This window comes from Phyllostomus discolor, chromosome 2 (genome assembly GCF_004126475.2).
Source record: "Phyllostomus discolor isolate MPI-MPIP mPhyDis1 chromosome 2, mPhyDis1.pri.v3, whole genome shotgun sequence".
NCBI lineage: Eukaryota > Metazoa > Chordata > Mammalia > Chiroptera > Phyllostomidae > Phyllostomus > Phyllostomus discolor.
Window position 1 is genome coordinate 92,274,589 of NC_040904.2, and position 8,044 is coordinate 92,282,632.

The 8,044-nt window shown below is 40.7% G+C and overlaps 1 pseudogene; it reads left to right on the forward strand.

Annotated features, from left to right (window-relative positions):
• Positions 1 to 3,430: 3,430 nt before the first annotated feature.
• Positions 3,431 to 3,810, forward strand: LOC114490887 (annotated as a pseudogene).
• Positions 3,811 to 8,044: the final 4,234 nt, after the last annotated feature.

Consider the following 8,044-nt stretch of genomic DNA (forward strand, 5'->3'; position numbering starts at 1 on the left):
TTTACTTAACACAGTTTGAGGAATATTGCTGGTTGCTCCCACCCATATAGTTTCCAAATTGGAACTGGGTCAATTATCAACTGCAGTTCACTGTCACCAGCTACTTATTACAAGGGTGGCCGCAAGCCCAGAGGGCCTTCTGCGCATCCTCAGGACATCAGGAGTGTGGTTCTCTAACCTACTCTCACTGGTTATCAAGTCAAATCTAATCTCATTAAATTATGACAATATGTTAGTAAATTCAAATATTTCTATGCCAAAACATACCAATGTTATTCCATGAGAATGCCACTATGCTCACCTAAACTCAAAAATTGAGATTGACAAGAAATTATTAATAAGGCCTAAAATGGCATACCAATCTCCTTTAGCCTTTCTGTGTGGTCTTTACCATATCAAATGTTACCAAAGCTATCAGAGAAACCAGTGTTTTTAATCCTCCACAGTTTGCTATCAACCTCCAGGACCCCAATCATCCTTATGAGTTGGAGCCAGACAGGACTGCTAAGGGAGCCTGTAGTGTTGCTGGATAGGAGCCTGGCCAGCTGTAACGCATGGGTTCTTGACTTCCTGTAGGAAAGATTTCACAACAAGAGTCCAGGTGACTATGAGCATTTAGTAAAGCTGGGGACAGTGAAACAAGGAAAAGCTTATCATAGAAGAAGCAACAGGAGATCCTAGGCTGAGCTGCATTAGCTCCCCATGAAATCAGAGAAAAGGGGGCTTTGGGGACAGGTTCACGGGACTAACCTGGGACAAGCTGCCGGCTGCCTTAGAGGTTAGGAGACATGTGCCTGTGGGGAAAGAAGTGGAGGAAAAAGAGGGGAAAGGGCTGCTCCCTAGAGGGAGAGCTTGTGCTGGGTCCCTTGTCTTAAGGCTTTTCTTTTTCTTGCAGGTGGGAACCTTAGGGGAGGTCTCAAGGGAGGCTTTCAGCAGCATATTCATCAGTTCTCTAGGTGTGTCCTTTCAGGGTCATGGTCTCCACTGATTGGTCAGTGGCAGGACAAGGGGTCTTTAGTCATTGCAATTGGTCCTGGTTTTGCTGCTTTTCTGGGCCCTGAGATGAAATACACTTGAGACCTAGATGTTATCTCCAGGGAGGAAAGGCCAGGGGAAGAGAGGTTACCCTGAGGAAAAGGTGCTTGTTTTCCCCATTTTGCCGCTGCCAGGCACTGGGACCTTCAAGCCTGGTGACCATCTATCTGCACCTGGCTGTACATTTCTCGGCCACTGTGTATACTGAGCTATCTCCGTCAGTTTCCCTATTCTATTTGCCAGGGAAATTTCCTAGCTTTTCACTACCCTGTCTCAGCAGGAATCAACACTTCTACCTCAATTATTTGCCTTATCGGAACAGTTATCTCTTGGTGCTTCCTGGAACTCTGGGTTGCTTAATGTTTGAGGAAGGGTAAGATAATTCCAAAGATTTCCCATGAGGCATGGCCAATTAAAATTAGGCACATAATGAGTGCACAAAGATGCATTCATGCATAATATCATCCCAGCTATATACTCAGATTAAGGTGACAACTATCAAATAATCTCTCAAGTCACACTTCTCAATGTGCCAGTTTCCCCCTGCCTTGGTCCAGTCCATTCACGGCGTCTTCATACCCTCCCAGTTTTCTCTTCAGGCCTTCTAGTGCCCCTTCTCTGTCTCCCATGTTTATCAGGGGAGTTGTCCATCCTCCAGTAAATGAAGAAGAATATGGGTTATAGGTCCACTGATTAATTATTTCCTACCCAAGCAGCAAACAATCATGTGCTGCTCCTTGTCCTCAGCCTGCTTCTCTATAAAACAGACAAAAACACAACCTCCAGTTATGAAATTTACCTGGGTTAGGTTAGATTTCCTGAGAATAGAGCCTAAGAAAGGGTTTTGTATGCACAAGATTTATTTAGGGAGTGTTGTTCAGAGGAACCTGTAGAATGTGAAGCAGAAGAGGGAAGTGGGAAGAGGTGGACAGGATGTTACTTCGGGTGCAGAATACCCTTGGTTGGACCCTGGGGAGGAGTGGGGGTGTTGCACTGGAGCACAAATTACACTACACAGTTTCCCCCCTAGGTTTGGGGTTAATCTATCATATCTAGTATCAGTTATTGGCAGTAGGCTATGGTGGGGGAGTTGATAATATCCCTGAAAAGTGACTGACATCATCTCAGGGCAATTTTCCCAGGAAGTGGGCAAGTAGGCAGCTGTGAGCTATTAGCAATCCACAGTTAAAACAGGTGGAGGATGTGTGTAGCTGCTGGTAAAGGCAATTTGGGTGAGGTAGTAACACCATCTAATACACATACTCTCTTCTGTCTACTTCTCAAACACATCATTGTCTTGAAAATTCTAAATATGTACTAAAGAGGAAGTGAAACAGTTTAGAACTGTCATTGGTGAAGCAACAGGTGTATAATATGAAGGAAGTTAATGGTGTGCTTTGTAAATTGAAATAGACTACATTCTGTGCAGCCCTCAGACAAAGGGATGCACACAGATCGAGGCAGAGCAGGCATACCGATAAATAGGGGAACCTCCATTTAGAGCAGAATTCTAAAAAATTCTGGTGGCAGAAAAAGTATCACAAGGAATGTGTTGAATTTTAACTTTTTAGTAGTCATTCCATTTAAATAATTATTACCAGGGCCCAATGAGAGGTACTCTTGGAATAAAACTGGAGCCAGCATTTCTTTGTTACTATATAAATATGGGAAAATTGATCTCCAGTATAACATATGTACTATTCATACTTCCATCATTACACCTCTAATATTCCTGTACCAATTTGTTGACACATCTCTTCTCTCTTGGACAGCAACCTTCTTGAAGATAGGGACATGTCTTACACATCTTTCTGTGTTATTCGAACTTGAAAGTCTGTATACTTTAAGTGCATAAATGAAGAAACAAATGGACTACTGAGGAAATATTCTAAGAATTCACAGTTCCATTGACAAAAGAGTCATCATTACTGTGGAGATCGTGTGTAGGATCCTAGATTTCTCAGGAAGTGGTCACTTCTCTTCCAGTAAATACCCATCATCATTCATGGGAGCAGTTTCAGTTTTCAGGTTTGTTTGGCTCACCCCATTTTCACCCCTTAGGATTATTAGGGCATATTGAGTCCTCATTATGGTTTGATTCTCAAACACAAAGGGGATAGGGGAAAGCCAGGAAATAAACAATCAATGAGACTTTCTAACTGGCAAAATTAAATTCTTCAGAAAAAATAAACAATACTTAGTCTCTTCTTTGACTGAAAGAATGAGAAACCTATGTATATAATTGACAGAATAGTTTTTAAGGTTATTGACACTGTATTATGGTTGTAACAGGGATTTTAATGTTTCAGCTTCAGAAATAAAGTAGCAATATTGAGTGTTTCTTTAAAAAATAAATTATGTGCTTTTTTTTTTTGCCATCTTGAATCTTGCAGTGCCTGCCAGGAACAGAACTTCTGCAACAACAAATATGTCTGGAAGGCTGTGGTCCAAGGTCATTTTTGTTGGCTATAAACAGGGTCTCTGGAACCAGAGGGAGCACACGGCTCTTCTTAAAATTGAAGGTGTTTATGCTCGAGATGAAACTGAATTCTATCTAGGGAAAAGATGTGCTTATGTGTACAAAGCAAAGAACAACATGGTGACTCCTGGTGGTAAACCAAACAAAACCAGAGTAATCTGGGGAAAGGTAACTCGTGCTCATGGAAACAGTGGTATGGTTCGTGCTAAATTCTGAAGCAAACTTCCTGCTAAGGCCATTGGACACAGAATCTGTGTAATGCTGTACCCCTCCAGGATTTAAACTTACTGATAAATGACAACCCTGACTATGTGGCTTGTTTGGGGGCCCTCTGGCAAAGCGAAGGATTCCGGGTTGGGGGACATGGTTGGGTTGCAGGTTCAGTCCCTGGTAAAGATGCAAAGGAGACAACTAATGAATGTTTCTCTCACACATCTATGGTTCTCATCTTTTTCTCCCTCTCCCCCCCTCAAATAAGTAAATAAAATCTATTTTAAAGAGTAATAAATAAATAAATAAATAAATAAAAATAAATTATGTTAAAATGTGTAAGTGATTTGTTTTTGGAAATTTGCCTGTAGTAATCAGGGTTCTCCATAGAAACAGATGCAATAAGATATATACATTTCTCTATATATGTTGCAGGGGAGAGAGAAAGAGAGTGAGAGGGGAGAGAGAGAGATCCTAAGTAACTGGCTTACTTGATTGTGGAGGCTGGCAAGTCTAAAATCTTCAAGGTGAGCTGAAAGGCTGGAGATTCAGGGAAGAGTTGATGTTGCAGTTCTAATCCAAAGGTCATCTGATAGTGGACTTCCTCTTATTCTGTGGAGGTCAGTCTTTTCCTCTTAATGCCTTCAACAGATCAGATGAGGCCCACCCTCAATTAATGGAGGGCAATCTACTTAAGTCAGAGTCTACTGATGTAGATGTTAAATTCACCTACAAAATACTTTTGAAGTATATTTAGAATAACATTTACTCAAATATATGGGTGCCATGGTCTAGAAAAATTGGCACATTTTTCTAGACCATGGCAAAGGATGGTGGAAGAGTGAGTGGAAGTTACACTAACCTCCTGCCAGGGCCAATCTGGAATTACAACTAAATTGTGGAGAAATCATCTGGGATAAACAACTGAACACTAGCAGGAGAGAAGCCTTATAACCACAGAGAGAAGAAACAGCTTCACCACAACGTGACTGTTACCGAATGCAGAGGAGACATGAGAGGGCTGGCTGGACTCCCACAGGCAGCAGCTGCAGTGCCAGAGGGATATTTCAGCGGCTGGCAGAATCCCACTGAGTGGGGTCTAAACCCCAAGCTGGGCTCACCAGCCTAGAGCACCAGAGCCTGAGAACTTCACAAACATCACCCAGCTGTGAAAAGCAAAGGGTTTTTCTCTGCCAGAGATGGATAACTAGAGACACAGAGAGGTGTTTAAAGAGCAAATGCATAAATTTTTCATATGTAGCCACATACCCTGGGCTCTGGCAAAGGGGAGGGAAGCCAAGTGGAGTGGACTAGAGATGCTTGAGCAGAGACTGGGGATGGTGGCTTTGCGGAAAGAACTGAGAGAGCAACTGCCAGGATCCAAGTTCTGAGTCATCCCCCATATTGCTGCAGCCATTCTGCTCAGACAGACCACCCCCCACAAAGTGGCATCAGCCTCAGGGGAAGGAATAGCCCCATCCCCAGGAGTTACACTGCCCCACCCTGTGGTACTTAAGCCTGACTGCTGATTACTGAGTGGCTAAATTAACAACTACTAAAGGAGTCAGGCACAGACGGTAGATCTCTGGTAGTCTCGAACAGACTGACTAAGGCCTTTTCTAACATCTGACACCATCCGACATCACCAGAGGTGGATCCAGAAAGAAAAAAGAGTGGTAAATACTAAATGCTACTGAGACAAAATCTGCCGTGGTCTTCTCCATGATTCACGATATTTTCTTTCCTGCATAGATTTTTTAACATTCATTTCTTGTTCTTCAAGTTTGTGCATATCAAGTCACTAGATTTTATATTATAGTTTATTTCAATTCTCACATTTTGTTTCTCCCTTCTCTTACCCCGTTTTACCTTCTTCTTTCTTCTTATTATTTTTGTTTTAAATTTTGTTTTCTCTGTTGCTACAATTGTTTCCATTCCACACTATTTCTCCCCCATCCAGCCTCTTGAAACCAATTTTCTTGTCAATGGTCATCTCACATTCTTTTTTCTGCTCTTATAATACCCAAGTTCTCTCTCCACCTTTAGCAATCTTTGTTTATTCGTTGTGGATAGCACAGTTGTTGCTGCATTTTTTTCAATTTTTATCTCTAGATCTTCACTATTCTTTTATTTCAAATGTCAAATGTTACCATTCCCCTCTCTTACCCCATTCTGCCTTCATCTTGCTCATTCTTTTTCTCATCTCAAATTTTAACTTTTCCCTGTGTTAGCCTGGTTTTTGTTCCTCACTCTTAATGTTCCCTCCTTGTCTATCATCTCAAAATCATTTTCCTTTCCTCTAGACATCCCTTAAGCTAGTCTTTTTTTTCATTTCCCTCTATTTCCCATCCCACTTATATTAATCTTAGCTCATTTGTTGTTGATAGTGCCGTGGTGTATCTTTTTCTCTAACTTGGTTCCTATTTATTTTTATTATATATTTAATTTTTTTTCCTTTTTCTTTCTCTGTCTCACTCTATTTTTTAAAAATTTCTCTTTAAATCTAATGCTATACATTTCCTTTCTCTTATGCCATTCTGCCATCTTCATTCCCTTTTTTATTTATGATGTAAATTACACTTTCTCTCTTTGCATTGCTATGATTCCCTACTCTTATTAATGCTCCTTCCTCTAACCTCTAAATATCATTTATCTTTTACTTAGTCATCTCATTCACTTCTCCTTTCTTATAATAGTCTTAACCTCTTTACACCCTTGTTAAGGCTGGTTCATTTGCTATTGATAGTGGGGTTGTGGGTGGGAGTTGTTGTTGTGGGTGCGGGTTTGTCTCCTGGACTATGTGGCTTTGTTCTGGCAGCACCTGCACAACAGCATACAAGACATGGCAGCCGGAGTGATCATCAGTCAGCTAGCTGTAGGGAAGGGCCCACTAAAAAAATGACCCAACAATAATCAAAACCCAAAAACATCAAGAGAGACAACATCAATGACATAATAGGCATCCCAAGAGCATCAAGTTCAGGAGATCAAGGAGACTGCACCACATTCTCCTACCATAGAAATTCACAGCACAAAGACAGGAGTGAATGCAGATCAATTTCAGAAGCAGAAAAAAAACAAGAAGAGTCTCCTCTAAAATGGGGAGACAAAGAAACAACCCCCAATCAAAAGGAAAGGAGGATTCTCCAGAAAGAATGCTGAAGGAAATAGAGGCAAGTCAACTATCAGACACTGACTTCAAAACAATGATTATAAAGAAGCTCAATGAGCTCACTGAAAATTACAAAGAACTACAGGGAAACTATAAGGAACTTACTGTGAACTATATCAGCATAAACAAGGACATAGAAACTATCAATAAGAGCCAGGAGGAAATGAAGAATACAATTTCTGAATTGAAGGACACAGTAGAAGGAACCAAAAGCAGGTTAGATGAAGCAGAGGATTGAATCAGCAAGCTGGAGGACAATGTAGAAAAAAACTCCCAGAAAGAGCAAGAAAAGGAAAAAAGACTCAGAAAGAACAAAGAGGGGTTAAGGGAACTGCAGGACAACATGAAATGTAATAATATTCATATAATAGGAATACCAGAAGGAGGAGAAGAAAAGCAAGGGATAGAAAATCTGCTTGAAAAAGTAATGATGGAAAACTTCCTTAATTTGATGAGAAAAAAAGTCACAGAAGTCCAGGAAGCACAGAGGGTCCCAATCAAGATGAACACAAAGAGGCGTATTCTAAGACATGTAATAATTGAAATGAAAAAATTGAAAGACAAAGAGAATCTTAAATGCATCAAAGGTGAGACAAGAAGTAATATACAAGGGACCCCCATAAGACTAGCAGTTGATTTCTCAATGGAAACACTCCAAGCCAGGAGGGAATGGCAAGAAATATTCCAAGTAAGGAAAACCAGGACCTGCAACCAAGACAACTCCATCCAGCAAGGCTCTCAAATAAAATGGAAAGCCAAATAAGGAGTTTCCCAGACAAAACAAGGCTGAAGGAATATACCTCCTCCAAACCAGCACAGCAAGAGATGCTAAAAGGACTGCTTTAAGATGAAGAGAGTGAGAAAGAGAGGAACACAGGTAAAAAAAAAAAGTGGGGAATGAAAATGGTAATAAATAAGTACCTATCAATAATAACATTAAATGTAAATGGATAAATGTTCCAATCAAAAGAGATAAGGTAGCTGAGTGGATGAGGAAACATGACCCTCATATATGCTGCCTACAAGAGACCCACCTCATAATGAAAGACATCCACAGTCTGAAAGTGAAGGGTTTGAAAAAAATATTCCAAGCAAATGGACAGAAAAAAAAAAAGCCAGGATAGCAATACTATATCAGACAAAATAGA